The sequence below is a fragment of the Staurois parvus genome, unplaced genomic scaffold, assembly GCF_062004578.1.
Source record: "Staurois parvus isolate SC_StPar_1 unplaced genomic scaffold, SC_StPar_1.0 ptg000973l, whole genome shotgun sequence".
NCBI classification, from domain to species: domain Eukaryota; kingdom Metazoa; phylum Chordata; class Amphibia; order Anura; family Ranidae; genus Staurois; species Staurois parvus.
The window spans coordinates 899,275-916,762 of record NW_028318769.1 but is presented as its reverse complement, the minus strand read 5'-3'; the positions used below and the strand labels follow the sequence as shown (position 1 = coordinate 916,762).

At 44.2% G+C, this 17,488-nt stretch overlaps 1 protein-coding gene across 2 annotated transcripts in view; it reads right to left on the bottom strand.

The window, feature by feature from the left end:
• DAXX (death domain associated protein) overlaps nt 1-15,470 on the bottom strand; it is a 63,002-nt gene extending 47,532 nt beyond the window's left edge. The window contains exon 1 of one of the 2 annotated variants that reach the window (XM_089657182.1): nt 15,311-15,470. The gene's annotated coding sequence lies outside the window, so the exon portion shown is untranslated. The remainder of the gene's footprint in view (nt 1-15,310) is intronic. The other variant, XM_089657181.1, reaches the window with a different exon arrangement.
• Nucleotides 15,471-17,488: the final 2,018 nt, after the last annotated feature.

Sequence of the window (17,488 nt, the reverse complement as noted above, 5' to 3'; positions counted from 1 at the left end):
TGACAGGTGGCGCTGCTGGGGCTACACAGATCATCAGGGCACACTGATCATCAGTGCTCTGATGATCAGTGTAGATGTCCCCTCTGAGGAATGCCGATTACAGGCTCTCCTCTGTCAGTGTGTCAGCTCGTGAGGAGAGAAATGCCAATAACCGACATTTCCCTGTTTACATGTGATCAGCTGTGATTGGACACAGCTGATTACATGACCGAGCCGATATCTTCGGCTCTTTCTGTGGATCGGTGATCTGTTGTGTACGAGGGACACCGTGCACCGTCGATCGTCGCGCTCCGGGAGCCACGCATACGCGGTCAGAATGGGAGGACGTCATATGACGTCCTCCCAGAACAAGAGAACCACCTTGCGCCCATCATATTACTATATGGCGGGCGGGAGGCGGTTAATGAATTGACTTGAATGATTTATCCTTTTGCTGTAATTACCTCACGTTCGTTATTTGACTTTGATGAACTGACTCTTACTATCTCATGATGTATGTCTGAAAAATGGGGTCACGTGACCCTCACATTGCATGTGTTAGTGCATTGACCCCATTGTCACAAACATAAACAAGCGCTTGCGCGTTAAAAAAACGAATCCATACAAACGCAATTTACACATATACATGTGTACATAGAAGTATTTCCATCAATTAATTCTAGCAGAGAGCATAAAGGAATATTCCAGCCAATGGAATGAATTACAAAAAAAATAAAACAAAAGTCCAATAAATTATTATGTAGTGTCCTAGTGAAAATATATTAGTAATGGTGCTCCTTTCCACCGTGCTCCACTGTGAACACTCCGCACTCACTTCAAGAAATGCGTGTGATGGAACTTCCGGCCCTTATGAACTGAGCCAGCGATACTTCCCGGTCACACAGAGAGATGCTCATCTTCAGCTGGAAGTGAAATTTTAATATAGAATGATGGAAACAAATTTTTACGTCATGGGAAGCTTCTCCTTTTATCCTTTTCACCAGGTGCCCTCTACCCTATAGCAGAAGTACTGCTACAGGGCGGAAGGGCTGCATAAAATCATATATATATAAAATCAGACATAAATATATATATATATATATATATATATATATGGGCAGCACAGTGGCTAAATGGTTAGCACTTCTGCCTGGCAGTACTAGGGTCGTTGGTTCGAATCCCAGCCACGGTACCACCTGCCTGGAGTTTGCATGTTCTCTCTGTGCCTGCGTGGGTTTCCTCCGGGTACTCTGGTTTCCTCCCACACTCCAAAGACATGCTGGTAGGTTAATTGGCTCCTGTCTAAATTGGCCCTAATATGTGTATGTATGAAAGTTAGGGACCTTAGATTGTACACCCCGAGAGGGTTAGAGACTGATGTGAATGTACAATATATATATGTGTAAAGCGCTGCGTAAATTGACGGCTCTATACAAGTACCTGAAATAAATAAATATATATATTATATATATATATATATATTATATATATATATATATATATATATACACACACACACACACACACAGACATACATATACACACACGTGATTTGAATTTTCGGGTACGGCGCATGCACGGGTGCCGCCCTACCTGTGCTGCTATTGGCCGCTAGAGAGAGCAATCACCGAGTTAAAGCCAGCGATTCCCGGCCAGCACTCGGTGATCATCGGCAAAAGCTGACAGGGGAGAAACCTGTGTGTAAACAAGTAGGGATGCACCGAAATTTCGATGGCCGAAACGTTTCAACCAAAAACACCCCTTTCGACTGTTGGCCGAAATGAAAAAAAAGAAAAAGCACCAAAACAGGTGCTGAAAAAACCCCACCCCTGGCCCGCCGCTCGGTAGTTCTCAGCCTTACCTGAGAAACCATCAATCCCGACACTGGGCATAGAGATGAGTGAAGGAAAGATGGCCGCCACTCATCTCTATGCCCTTGGAGGACCGGAGCAATGTCGCTTTGCGTTACAGCCATTTTTTAAAAACATTTTTTAAAGCACTAGATCAATGCTTTTTTTTTTTTTTTTTTTTGATCGAATGCTTTACATTGCAGAGGAGAGATGTGGGGTTTTATTGACCCTATATCTCTCCATAAAGAGGACCTGTCACTAATTATTTCTATCACAAGGGATGCATGCATTTCTTGTGATAAGAATAAAAGTGAATAAAATGTTTTTAAAGGGACAGTGCAAAAAAAAAAAAACAAAACACAAAAATTTAAATAAATGAAAGAAAAAAAGTTTAAAGTGCCCCCTTCCCCCCCACGTCGCACGTAGTGGTGAACGCATACGTAGGCCATGCCCACATATGTAAACGGTGTTCAAACCACACATGTGAGGTATTTACAGGAACGTCAAAGCAAGAGCAATAATTCTCACACTAGACTGTAACTTTACACTGCTAACCTGTAGAAATATTCAAAACATCACCCATGGAAATTTTTAAGTACCGCAGTTTCACACCATTCCATGAGCGTGCACAATTTTAAAGCATGACATGTTGAGTATCTATTTACTCGTTATAACATCCTCTTTCTTACTTTAAAAAAGTGGAATATATATATATATATATTTTTTTTTTTTAATCCGTGTACTTTTCCCAAAAAATATATATTCATTTTAAAAACGGCCAAGTGGATTTTGAATTTTTGTTTTTGGCACCAGAATTTTCATTTGGGTGCACCACTATAAACAAGACAGGTCTCTCTCCTGTCAGCATGGACATTCTGTTGTGTATCTCTCTGCACAGCATGTCTCCCAAGTAAAACACACACAGCACACAGTTAACCCTTTGATCGCCCCAGATGTTAACCCCTTCCTGCCCAGTGTCATTAGTACAGTGTCAGTGCTTTTTATTAGCACTGATGACTGTATTAGTGTCACTGGGGATGTCAGTGGCAGTTAGTCAGTCCCCCCCCCCAGTGTCAGACGGCCCGCCGCAGTCCCGCTATAAGTCGCTATGATTACCGCCATTACTAGTATAAAAAAAATTAATTAAACAAAAATCCCAGTATATACCGCTATTTGTAGACGCTATAACTTTCACGTAAACCAATTAATTTACACGTATTGGGATTTTTTTTTTTATTTTTTTTTAGCAACGACATGTAACAGAATACATTTTGCCCTAAATTTATGAAGAAATTCGATTTTTTTTTATTACATATATTTTATAGCAAAAAGTAAAAAATATTTTTTTTCCCTTGTTTATAGTGCAAAAAATAAAAATCGCACAGGCGATCAATTACCACCGAAAGAAAGCTCTATTTGAGGGGAAAAACCAACAGTTACAGTAACCGCACTGTATCGCAAGAAAATCGTACAGGAATGCTCAGCACGTTCCTGTGTGATTCAGCTCCAGGCGTGCTGTGAACCGGCCCTAAAAACATTGTTTTGGGGGTTTTTTCTGCCCATATACACAAGGTCTTAAAGAAGCAAAGTTTAATTGCTGCCACCAGGACCCATATTAGCTGGAAAAAAAAAATTGATAACAGGTTAGGCCTGGTCTTCCCCCCCCCCGTGCCCCCCCCATCCTCTCCGTCTAACAACGCCACCATCTCTCCCACCCCACACGCCAAAGTCTTGGGTGTCACCCTGGACTCCCACCTCTCCTTCCTACCCCACATCCAACTGCTATCCAGGTCATGCAGGCTCCACCTCCGCAACATCTCCAAGATACGCACATTCCTCACCCCAGACACCAAACAACTCGTACACTCCCTCATCATCTCACGCCTGGACTATTGCAATTCCCTTCTCACTGGCCTACCCAAATGAACGCTATCCCCACTCCAGTCGATCCTGAACTCAGCGGCTAGACTCATCCACCTCACCAACCGCTCCACATCTGCCTCCCCCCTCTGCCAATCCCTTCACTGGCTCCCGATTGCCCAACGCATCAAATTCAAACTGCTAACTCTGACCTACAAAGCCATTCACAATGCCGCCCCAAACTACATAACTGACCTGATATCCAAATTCCACCCTACCCGTGCCCTCCGCTCCTCACAGGACCTCCTGCTTTCTAGCTCCCTGGTCTCCTCCTCCCACGCCCGATTGCAGGACTTCTCCAGGACTTCCCCCATCCTCTGGAACTCCCTACCCCAATCCATCAGACTGTCACCTACCCTCACCTTCAGGCGCACCCTAAAAACCCTCCTCTTCAGGGAAGCCTACCCCAACCTCACCTAACAACTAACCTCCTCCACTCCTCCCACCACTCCATCCCCCACAGCCATCTCCTCCTGTACCACCTTCCCCTCCCTCCTAGATTGTAAGCTCGAAAGAGCAGGGCCCTCGAACCCCTCGTATATTGTATTGGTACTGTCTTGTCTCATGTTCTGCCCCCCTTACTACTGTACAGCGCTGAGCATACCCTTTGGCGCTATATAAATACTGTATAATATTAATAATTTACACAGGAATATGCTAGCAGAAGATCCTGCATGTAGGTGTACAATTCATCAAATGACATCCGAGTATACACGTGTGTGTGTGTAAAATCTATCGGCATGAACAGCCCCGGACGCAGTTGTCCTACTTTTTTGTAAGCTGCTCGACACGGCACACATTTTCATCTGTAGATGAGGTTTGTGTATATGGCCCCATTGATTCCTATAGTGCTGTGTTCAGATGCATAAAAAACTACAAACATCTCTGGTGATAACTGTCAAGGTTGTGAATGAGCTCAAATGAACTGTCAAGCCATCAAATAGTGAATGTTAACTGATGGTAGCTGGTCACATGTGCAGCACCATGTCAACTATAGATCAAACAGAAGCGAAGTGTAACTCACATGACTCTATGGCTGCAGACAGTTTGCTGCATTCAACAGCAGATCCAGCACTGTCCCTGGATGCAGAAATACACCGTGCTATGGCGGCCTACAAATGGGCCAATTAGCTGCGGTCAGTTTGTGTGCGTCCATATAGACGCCAACCCTGGGAACATACTGGATGTGAACAAGGCTGCTCATTGCTCTATTTGCACATAGCCACTTAGATGAGCTGCATGAAAACAGTGGTGCACTAGCCACTATCTGTACCCATGTGCAGTGGGTGTTAGGGCTCATGTACACTGCAGCTGATAAACGGACGTTCAGGAGCTGCTCAGCATTTTTTTCAGCAGTCCCTGAACTCTCCCTAATGTTTTCCTATGTGTCCATGTAGACATCATCATTTACAGGCAGATGAGTTTAGTGTCTTTTTTTTAATGTACCAAACTTGCATTCAGTAGTAGATTTTACCAGGTCGCTTCTCAGCCTTTTGGCCAAGATCAAGTGTATCTGTTCTTATCAGTGTCCAGCAGGGGTGCTCCCCATCATTCTAGCTTTGCGGGGATGACTGGTTGTATAGTACCCCTGCTGGTATGATGGGGGTCCTGATGGTTAATACGGGGGGAACAGAAACCGTGGTGCCCATAGAGAGTTGGGGCCCGGGAGTAATTCCCCTTTGGAACGCCAGAGGGGCCCAGTACCTCCTGATTTGAGCGGATCTACCCGAGTCTGGCCAGGGGCCGGGAAGGCAGAAAGTCCGCAAAACAGTGCCCCCTGAGTGATTGTTCCACTTTCAAACCATCATATGGCTGGTGTCACCACTGTTAGGTTTTGTGCTATGCTAAGCAACACAAAAACCCGTGGAGAGAGCCTGACACCGACCAATGCCACCCCCCACCCCTGTGGAGGAGAGAGCCTGAGACATTGACCAACAAAACCCCTGCCCTCATCCGAGAGAGCCTTCCACTACCACTGACCCCCATACACCGCCTAAAAAAGACAGTCACCTTCACAGCTCCGGACATCCCCAGGAATGAGAGTCGGGCTCTCCATACACCATCAAGCAGCCCACAGCCTCTCTCAGATCCCACCTGATCCCCATGCCACGTGTGTCTCTTCTCCAGTCTCCTTCCCCTGAAAAATGCCACCCTAGGCAAATGCCTTGTTTGCCTTGTGGTAATAATGCCCCTGGTCCTAGAGGGTTGGGGGGGGGGGGGGGTCTGAACTTTTTTGTGGCTAAAAAAAGTCAAAAACAATTTTCTATTTGTACCAATTAACTGGATGAAAGACAAATGAAGGGTCTGGCTGACCATAGAGTTGATCTAAGAGCGGAGCGGCTCTATCATCTAAGGAACCAGAAGCAATGAGCATTCATCACTTCTGGTCTCGCCAGATGTACACAGCACCATTTTAAAAATTGGGAAAGCATCTGATCATGCCGATCTTGGTGTGACCAAATGCTTTTAAGGGCAGAGGAGACAGCTGGGATCGAACAGACCCCAGATACCTCCATAAAGGGTACCTGTCACTGCCTATTGCTGTCACAAGGAATGTTTACATGCTTTGTGACCGTAAAAGTGATAAAAAAAAAAATGAAGAACAATGTAAGGCTTCATGTACTCGAGTTTCGGAGCTTTTGGCATTTTTTTGCCAAAGCTCCTAAACTCAACTCCATAAAAGCCTGTGGGTACATGTAACGGAACCGGACCCCGACCGCACTAGGGTATTTCCGTTAGACTCCCACTTCCCTGTCCAAACACAGATCCATGGACACCACCATGGATCTGTGACCAAACAAGACTAGACGATACCAGTCTATCTGAACATGGAACTCTTTATTTTAAAGTCAAACAGGCTTTTTATACAATACACACTGAGACTGACACCGACCAATGCCACCCCCCACCCCCATGGAGGAGAGAGCCTGACACATTGACCAACAACACTACTGCCCTCATTCGAGAGAGCCTTCCACTACCACTGACCCCCAGACACCACCTAAAAAAGGCACTCACCTTCACAGCTCCGCAAATGCAGCTATATACAGAAATAGACTTCACACTATAAACAGTAAGTTAATTAGGTTAGCTAGCTGGGTGATCCAAACAAAAGGTGAATGGGAATTCACACCTAGACAATGGTTGGATGAATTAGGATCTCTCTAAAGAGCAGACGGCCAGACTCCTTCAATTCACATGTCTAGTTCAGAATAAACAATCAGGAGTAGCCTTCATATAGCTGATAAATATTACTGTCCCATCTGACATAATTCCAACCGCATTCTCAGCGTCCATTAGTCACCCTGTGCTCCTAAGAGACACAGGGTGACCTACACATAAGAAGGATACGGGGAGCTGAGACAGGGGTCTCCCCACCTCTCCAAAGTGGGCTGTGCTCCATGGGCCCCCCATCCAAAGTGACTCCCGCCACAGTACACACAGGCTTTTAGCAGAGTTTATGAACTGCCGTGGTTAGGTGAGGTTAAGCCTCCTATTAATCCTAGAGTCGCGTTCAGGATAAGAACGTTTTGACCGACGACCGCGGGAAAATGCAAAACGCGATAAAAACGTGGCAACCGCGGTACCGCGTTTCCCAGCGGTCATTCTAGGCTCGTGTATATGAAGCCTTAAAAACTAGGAAAAAAAAAAAGTCTAATGATAATTTAAATAAAAAAACAAAAAAAAACGTATCCTCTTAGCACCGGCGCCTCCCAGCCCTTTAAGCTTCAGAAGCCAGGCGGGGTTTTAGGGTCATGTGACCACTGTGATTCGCTTTCACATGATCGGAAAAGGTCCCAAGCGAAAGGGGAGACCGGGACCTTTGCATGAGTCACGGACATATGTGCTGGGAGAGTGCAAGGCACGTACGCTCTCAGCACACATGTATTTTCTAATTGCACGCAAATATGCAGCCGCTCGGCATCAAGGGGTTAAAGGAATGGTAAAAAGAAAAATAAAAGTAGTAGCATTTAACCTAAAAGTGTAAGAAGCGAGCGCTGACCAGTCAGCAGCTATGCACTGAAGGTAACCAACAAAAACCTTAATTGAAATAAATGTATAATAGTGCAGCGCTAAAATGATACTACAAATTACGACCGTGGGTGGGATAATAAACAATAGAATATGAGCGTATAATAAAAACATATAAATGAAGATAAGTATAAAATACCGTATTTTCCGGCGTATAAGACGACTTTTTACCCCTTGAAAATCTTCTCAAAAGTCGGGGATCGTCTTATACGCCAGTAACGGCATGCTGACACTTTTTAGGGGGGCGGCGCGGTGCCGCCGCCCCCCCCCCTTCCAACAGAAGGAAAACTAAGTACAGGGGTGGGCAGGGGCTGCTGTCTCTTACCTGGCTCCGGTCCCACGACGATCCGGTCCAGGAAGCGCGGCTGCTCCTTCATTCGGTTCGTCCACTGGATGTTCGCACGGCTGCTCGGCTCCACCTCCTCACCGGTGATTGGCCGCCAGAACTGTAGCTCAGGAAAGGCACACAGGCGGCCAATCACCGGCGAGGAGGCGGAGCTGAACGGCCCCGCGAAAATCGAGTGGGAGATGCAGGTAAGTGTGCCGTGCTTAGGTGCTGCTGCAATCACATATGCTGGCTGCAGCAGCACCGTACTGGAACAGGGGTCAGCAAGTGTCAGTGGGAGGAATAGTGCCCCATCGTTGGTGTCACTGATACCAATGATGGGGCATTATTCCTCCCACTGACACCAACGATGGGGCACTTTTCCTCCCCCCCACTGACACCAACGATAGGGCACTATTCCCCCCCCCCCCCACTGACACCAACGATTGGGCACTATTCCTCCCCCCCCCCCCCACTGACACCAATGATGGGGCACTATTCCACCCCCCACTGACACCAATGATGGGGCACTATTCCACCCCCCACTGACACCAATGATGGGGCACTATTCCATCCCCCACTGACACCAATGATGGGGCACTATTCCACCCCCCACTGACACCAATGATGGGATACTATTCCTCCCCCCCCACTGACACCAACGATGGGGCACTATTCCTCCCTCCCCCCCCCCCCCACTGACACCAATGATGGGGCACTATTCCTCCCACTAATACCAATGATGGGGCACTATTCCTCCCACTGACACCAATGATGGGGCACTATTCCTCCCACTGACATCAATGATGGGGCACTATTCCTCCCACTGACATCAATGATGGGGCACTATTCCTCCCACTGACATCAATGATGGGGCACTATTCCTCCCACTGACATCAATGATGGGGCACTATTCCTCCCACTGACATCAATGATGGGGCACTATTCCTCCCACTGACACCAATGATGGGGCACTATTCCTCCCACTGACACCAATGATGGGGCACTATTCCTCCCACTGACACCAATGATGGGGCACTATTCCTCCCACTGATACCAATGATGGGGCACTATTCCTCCCACTGACACCAATGATGGGGCACTATTCCTCCCACTGATACCAATGATGGGACACTATTCCTCACACTGATACCAATGATGGGACACTATTCCTCACACTGATACCAATGATGGGGCACTATTCCTCCCACTGACACCAATGATGGGGCACTATTCCTCCCACTGATACCAATGATGGGGCACTATTCCTCTCACTGACACCAATGATGGGGCACTATTCCTCTCACTGACACCAATGATGGGGCACTATTCCTCTCACTGACACCAATGATGGGGCACTATTCCTCTCACTGACACCAATGATGGGGCACAATTCTTCCCACTGGTGTGCACTGGAAGAGGGGTAGTCTTATACGGCGAGTATAGCCCAAACACTACATTTTAAACAGGAAAAGTAGGGGGTCGTCCTATACGCCGGAAAATACGGTATATCAATCCTATACAATAAGGGATTATAGGGCAAAGTGATCCGTAGTGATGACTAAATAGTGCTCAAAATGTCCCCAAAGATTCAATCGGTGCTTGTCCTTGTGATAGCTGATGCGCACTCACTGGACGCGCAATATTAACCTCCCTGGCGGTGTGATTATGTCAGGAATTTTGTACCAAAAGCGGTACCATTTTTTTGCATGGAAATATGTATTTTTTTTATTGTAATTTAGGAATAACTCCCTGAAATCTGTCCAAACAAGAGTCTAGTAAACATTCTGGATATGATAAAACTTGAAATACGAAATCATAAATTATAATTTAATAAATACTCATAAAAAATTATAATATAATAATAATACATTTAATTCAATAATATAATCAAACCAAAAACACTGAAATTTGCAATATAGCGCCAAGTTCACACATCACTGAGCAAAGTCGCAAAATCGTTTTCAGTGTCTGATGAGGAATTTCCCCCACGAATCATTATCACTCAATTCTGCAAGTGGTTCTGATTTACTATCGCTGTTCTCTAGCCGGTCTAAAACCGCTTTTGACCTAAAGGGACGCTTTTTGGACGCCGTGGACGTTTCTCAGTTTCCAGGCAGAAAGAACAGTAAAAATGCAGGCAGGGCGCCGGACAAAGCAGTCGGGACAAAATGTATGTGAAATGGGTTGATACAGGAATGTTTTGCTATGAAATAATCGTTTTAAAAAAAAAATGTCTGTTTAAATTTTCAAATTTGCCACCGGTTCCGGCGTCACAGGGACCGGAACATGGAAGCCGGATGCCGGCATCGGCTGAAGGAGATGGCCGGGGACGCTGCAGGGGACACATTGTGGGAGCAAAGGACAAGGTAAGTGCTGCAGGGACTCCCTGAGCAACGCCGCATGGTAAGCCCGAGTGTAGCTCAGGGTTACCGCTTTTGGTACTGAAACTTTACCCCGAGCTACACTCGGGAATACCGCCAGGGAGGTTAATGTGCATTTGAATAAATTATCCTGATGTCATGAAGGTAATCATCTGGGCCAGTAGATGGAGAAGGCTCCCTCTCAGGGTGAATGGGTCCAGAAACTTAAGATGTTGCTGATTCAGGGATATCCACAGTACCCCTTAAGGGATTTGGTGGGTACAGCTCACAGGAATATGTAGGAGGCTCCCTCTCTGGCAGCAATGGGCTGGTACTGGGCGTCTAAGGGATTTAATGCTCCCCACAGGGGTCAAAACGGAAGAATGCCCATAGTGCAGTATGTTGAATAAAACATTTATTAATCAAAAAGTAGGATGCATCCAAATATAAACATTAAAAAGCAGTGAGGACTGACCATCCCTGAATAGAGATGGCCGCCGGAGCTCCACGATGCTCCGACGGCGTGACATCATGGCGTGAGTAGGCTCCTCCTCACATCATCAGAGGAAGAAACCATTTTGGGTACTCTGGATATCCCTGGATCAGCAACATCTTAAGTTCCTGGACCCATTCACCCTGAGAGTAAGCCTTCTCTATCTACTGGCCCAGATGATTACTTTGATGACATCAGGATAATTTATTCAAACGCGCATTACTATTGCGCGTCTGGTGAGTGCGCATTTCTTCCTCTATCACAAGCACCGATTGAATCTTTGGGGACATTTTGAGCACTATTTAGTCATTGTAACAGCGTATACCCAGAGATAGACGCGGTTCAACCATTTTGGTTTCAACCTCCATCTTGGCAAAGGGGTTAACTGTCCTGACACATATATTTCTCCCTTATTCTTCCCCCCCCTCCCTCTGTGAGAGGCACAGTGACATATGGCAGTATATGTGTGTATTAGAAGCGTCACAGGCCAGATCCCAGCAGGGGGCAATGAGGTGCCTCACTGTCCCAAGAAAGCTGTACCATTTCACACCTGCTAAGAGATAAGGCAAGCTTTCTCTGGAGTTGAAAGATTCTAACCTCCTAAAACCTAGCTCAGCATAGGTGACAAAATCAGATAAACACTTCTCAAATCCATTTTTTCCCCTATATCTCATATCTTGGAATATGAGAGAACATAAAAAGTGAGCATCTCGCCAGATGGGCTAAGAGGAGCCGAACAATTTGGTGGGTCACTCACCTTGTCTCGGACACGCAGGGAAGCAGAAACATAGATCTCGTGAAATGTGCAGTATATAATTTCATAATTCATATCGAATTAATCCTTAGACTTGTCTGCATAATAATCTACCCGCGGGTGGAATGTCCCTTGTGCAGATGGACAGTTATGGGCCAATATATGAGTTATGGACGGTTTTTGCTCTAGTTGAGGCATCTGCCCATAACTACACACCCTAAAAGGGTTATTGGGCCTTGACTTAAGAGACACCCCCTGCTGGGAACTTTAAAACAGGCTGTCAGGCCTAAGAGAAGTTAAGTTGAAGAATTCTCCCATTGACCATCCTAACATAGGGAGATCAAAGCACCATTCTGCTCTAAAACTTGGTCTGCTTACATCCAAGGCTTAATGGCAAGTATCTTAACACTTTAATCTCTCTGTTATCTCTTTGCTGTGCTGTTATTCTTTGTATGTATGTATATATATATATATATATATATATATATATATATATATATATATCTTAGTTACATCTTGCTTCTGTAAATATTTTTATTGCACCCGTTTGACCTTTTAGTAATAAATCTTTCTTTCTGAAAGTGTTGAACTGTTTCTATAGCTCTGTATTGCAATTTACGAATTCCTGCCTCTAAAGAGAACGCTACTGTTTGTTTAAACCTCTGTATAACAGGCCTGTGTTATGATCGTTTTATACAGACGATTATCTCAATCATTATAGTGTTTTAGCTGAGATCGCCGAGTTTCCTCTTTTTCTGACAAAAAGGAGGTGATGGCAGTGTGAAGGGTTAATTGCATAATTAACCTGACCCAGTAACAATCGCCCAGGCTGCCGGTACATTGATTGTGGTCCGTTAGCTGGAAAATTGTTGTGCAGGGTGCAGCTGGGTGTGGCATTGTTACGCAAGTCACATCGCGGTTGTAGATTGGTTAGTCCTTTGGTCACGAGTTTGGTGAGGTCTGGGGTCTGACGCCGCGATCGTGACAGTCATCACTACGGATCACTTTGCCCTATAATCCCTTATTGTATAGGATTGATATATTTTATACTTCTCTTCATTTATATGTTTTTATTATACGCTCATATTCTATTGTTTTTTATCCCACCCATGGTTGTAATTTGTAGTATCATTTTAGCGCTGCACTATTATACATTTAGTAGTATTTAACCACTTGACTACCGGGCACTTATACCCCCTTACTACCCAGGCCAATTTCCAGCTTTCAGTGCTATCACACAATTGCGCGGTCATGCAACACTGCACCCATATGAAATGTATATAATTTATTTCACACAAACAGAGCTTTCTTTTGGTTGTAATCGCCACAAAATAATTTGCAAATAAAAAAGTTTTTCTTTGTTTCTATTACAAAATTTTGCAAACAGGTAATTTTTCTTCTTCACTGATGTGCATTGATGGGCACTGACTGGCGGCACTGATCATCAGTGTAGATGTCCTCTGTGACATTTGCCAGTTATCAACAGTACTTTCCTACAGCTGTGACAGTGTGAGGAAAGTGCTGCCGATAACTGTCAACTGTATTTACTTGGTGATCAGCTGTGTCATTGGACCTCTGTGATTGGCCTTTTACCTCATCACCTGATCAGCGGTGTCCCAGAACTGGACAACTGAGCTGTAGCCAACTTTCAGCGCGGTTGTGAAGTGGTTAAAGCACCCCCATCCCCCAGTGCTCACGCGCAAAGACACACACATGCTTTGGTCCCGCACACGCATATGTAAACAGCAATTGAGCCACACACAAAGTATCGCTGCGAACATCAGATCATGGGCAGTAATTCTAGCACCAGACCTCCTCCTGTGAAAATCTAAAGTGGTCTCCTGTAAAAGGCTTTTAAAGTGTCACCTATGGATAAAAAAAAAAGTAAGTCGCTTGGTGCCATTCAGCTGGTGTGCGCAATTTTTGGTATCCATTTTCTCGGTGTAACGTCATCTTTTACCAAACTGGGTATTCTATTGCGTTTTTTGCGCACTAACCGCTTCCTAACTGCCCTATAGGAGAACTACTGCTACAGGGCGGCAGGACTGCGCAAAATCACATATATACACGTGATATTGCATTTTCGGGAAGGGGGCATGCGTGTGCCGCTATTGGTGGCTACAGCTGTCAATCACCGGGTCTTGGCTGGAGATCCCGCGCCCGGTGATCGCCGAGGAACACTGACAGAAGAAAGGTCTGTATGCAAACAATACAGATCTCTCTCCTGTCAGCACCAGCATGCTGCTTACATACGGTAGTAAAGCAGCACACAGTTAACCCTTTGATTGCCCCTCATGTTAACCTCTTCCTGCCCAGAACCATTAGTACAGTGTCAGTGCTTTTTATTAGCACTGATCACTGTATTGGTGTCACTGGGGATGTCAGTGGCAGTTCCCACCCAGTGTCAGAACACCCACCACAGTCCCGCTATAAGTCGCGGATCGCCGCCATTACTAGTATTAAATTTTTTTTTTTTTTTTTAAATCCAGCACATATACCGCCATTTGTAAACGTTATAGCTTTCACGTAAACCAATTACTTTAACGTACAGCGCTGAGCAAACCCTTTGCCGCTATATAAATACTGTATAATAATAATAATAATATACATGTATTGGGATTTTTTGTAGCAAAGTCATGTAAGCAGAATACATTTTGTCCTAAATTTATAACGAAATATGACTTCTTACATTTTTTTTTTTTTACTAGACATGTTTAATAGCAAAACGGCAAAAATATTGTTTTTCTGAAAACTGTCTTTTTTTTTTTACAGCGCAAGGAGATTTTAAAAACGCATAGGCAATCAAATACCATCGAAAGAAATCTCCATTCGTGGGAGAAAAAAAAAAAAAAAAAGACGTAAATTTCATTTGGGTGCAGCATTGCACGACCGTGCAATTTTCAGTAAAAGTAACAGCGCCATATCGCAAAAAAAAAACGGCCTGGTCAGGGAAGGGGAGTAAATCCTATGCAGGGCAAGTGGTTACAATTCAAAAAAAGTTTTTTTTTTCATACACACAAAAAAAAAAGGAATTGATTTGAAAAACTGCTGCGCAAATAAAAAAAATTGCAACGCCCGTCATTTTATTCTCTAGGGCCTCTGCAAAAAAAAAAAAATATATATATATATATTTTGTTTGGGGGTTCTAAGCAAAAAAAATAAAATACTGATTTTTTTAAAAACGTAAACAAACAAAAAGTGCCAGAAACGGCTTTGTCTTAAGTGGTTAATTAATATATATACATACACACATATATATATATATATACGCCATAAATACTTTATATAATGTTTTGGATATATGTATTCACACAATATATATATATATATAGGAGTATAATAAAAATACAAAACAAATGTCCTGCCCAGAGGCCAGTATACACATCACCAGCATCCAGCCCCCTATAGGTGATGTACACACCAGTATATACACCCCAGTGTCGGTACCACAATTGTAGGTGGTGGGGGGGGGGATGATGAGAGGACAATGAGTTGGTATCAGAGCCGGACCCAGCCATCCCTCTGTCAGCCCACACTGGTACACCCCACCTAATCGCTGCATTTAGAGGGAAAGCCCGCTCAGGAGTAACTAACCTGTCACAGACACCACAGCCGCTACCTAATGACCGGTACGGGCTGCTCTCCGTTGTGAAGTACCGTAAAACGACACCGCGGCTTCTTCCGGTGCCCTGTCTAGGCGTCAGAAGCGAAGAGAGCTCCGTTTCCGCTTCCGGGAAGCGTAAGAACGCGCGCAGCGTCAAGCGGGTGATAAGAGGGAGGAGAGGAAGGAGAGGGGGCGGAGTAAGAGAGGAGGATGGAGGCGGAGCTGGAGAGGAGGGGGGGGGGGAGGAAGAGGGAGGCGGAGCAGGAGAGGAGGAGGGGGCGGGGCGGAAGAAGGGTGGGGCAGTATCAGAGAAAGATGGGGCTGTGTGGCGCAGGCGTGGAAGGTCCTCTCGTCGGCCTCTAGGGTGTGACCTGCGCGCATCCTTTGGTTTCTTTCCTGCCAATGAAATTCATTTTTTTTCACCAAAAATAAAAGTCCTGAAAATAAAGTCCTCATGCACACGGGATGTTTTTACAGCGGCTGTTTTTGGCTTTTGACCTTGTTTTCCTACAACCAGTAAACCCCCCAGCATGTTATCCTGTGTGTCCATACACACACAGACTGGAATCAACATTTTTTGGCTGGAAAAAAAAAACAGAACTAGTGGGCTTCTAGAGGAGTTTTTTTATCTGTAAAAACGTTCAAACGCGGTAAAATGCCACAAACCGGCGTTTTTGGACTTTTTGACCCAAAAAATTTTTTTCCGGTAAAAAAAAAGCTAAAAAACACAAAAGTGGGAAAACGGCGCTAAACAGAGCAAAAGCCACTAAATGCAAAAACACTAAAAACAAGTTTTTAATGTGACTTTAGACAGCTAATGTTACCAGCTTTATCAAAACGCCCGGTGTGCATGGAGCCTAAAGACACGGTAAAACGCCGCAAACCAGTGTTTTTGGATGCTAAGACCAAAAACATTTTTTTTTTGGCTTACAAAATGCTAAAAAAACGCAAACACGGAAAAACGCCGCTAAATATGGCAAAACGCTGCTAAACACTTATGCAAAAATGCTAAAAAAACCTGAAAAACTCACATTTTTAACATGACTTTACGCAGCTAACTTTACCAGTGTTATCAGAACGCCTCGTGTGCATGGAGCCTAAAAACGCAGTAAAACACTGCAATCCGGCGTTTTTGGATGTTTTGATCAAAGAAAATTATTTTTGGTTAAAAAAAATGCTAAAAAACGCAGCTAATTGCAGTAAAACACCACCAACCGCTCATGCAAAAACACAAAAAAAGCTGAAAAACTCACATTTTTAACGTGACTTTACGCAGCTAACTTTACCAGTGTTATCAGAACGTCCCATGTGCATGGAGCCTAAAAACGCAGTAAAACACTGCAAACCGGTGTTTTTGGATGTTTTGACCAAATAAAATTATTTTTGGTTAAAAAAAAATGCTAAAAATTACAGCTAATTGCAGTAAAACGCCGCTAACCGCTCATGCAAAAACACTAAAAAAAAGCTGAAAAACTCACATTTTTGACGTACTTTTACACAGCTAATGTTACCTTCGTTATCAAAACGTCCCATGTGCATGGAGCCTATAAACGCAGTAAAACACTGCAAACCGGTGTTTTTTAATGTTTTGATCAAAAAATTTTTTTTTTAAGTTAAAGAAATGCTAAAAACGCAAACGCAGGAAAACGCAGATAAATCTGACAAAACGCCACTAAAAGCTAATGCAAAAATGCTTAAAAAAGCTGAAAAACTCACGTTTTTAATGTGACTTTACACAGCAAACGTTACCAGTGTTATCAGAACGCCCCGTGTGCATAGAGCGTGCAAAACACGGTAAATCACGGCAAACCATAGTTTTTGGACTTTTTTTGATAACAAAAAAAAATCTCTAAAAATCGTAAACGCCAAAAACCCCACTAAACACTATACAAAAACACTGAAAAACAAGTTTTTAATGTGACTTTACACAGCTAACGTTACCAGCGTTATCAAAATGCCTGGTGTGCATGGAGCCTAAAAACGCAGTAAAACGCCACAAGCCGGTGTTTTTGTATGTTTTGACCAAAAAATATTTTTTTGGGTGAAAAAAATGATAAAAAACACAAACGCGGGAAAACGCTGCTAAATGCGGCAAAACGCCGTTAAACGCTAATGCAAAAACGCTAAAAACTGAAAAACTCACGTTTTTAACGTGACTTTACACAGCT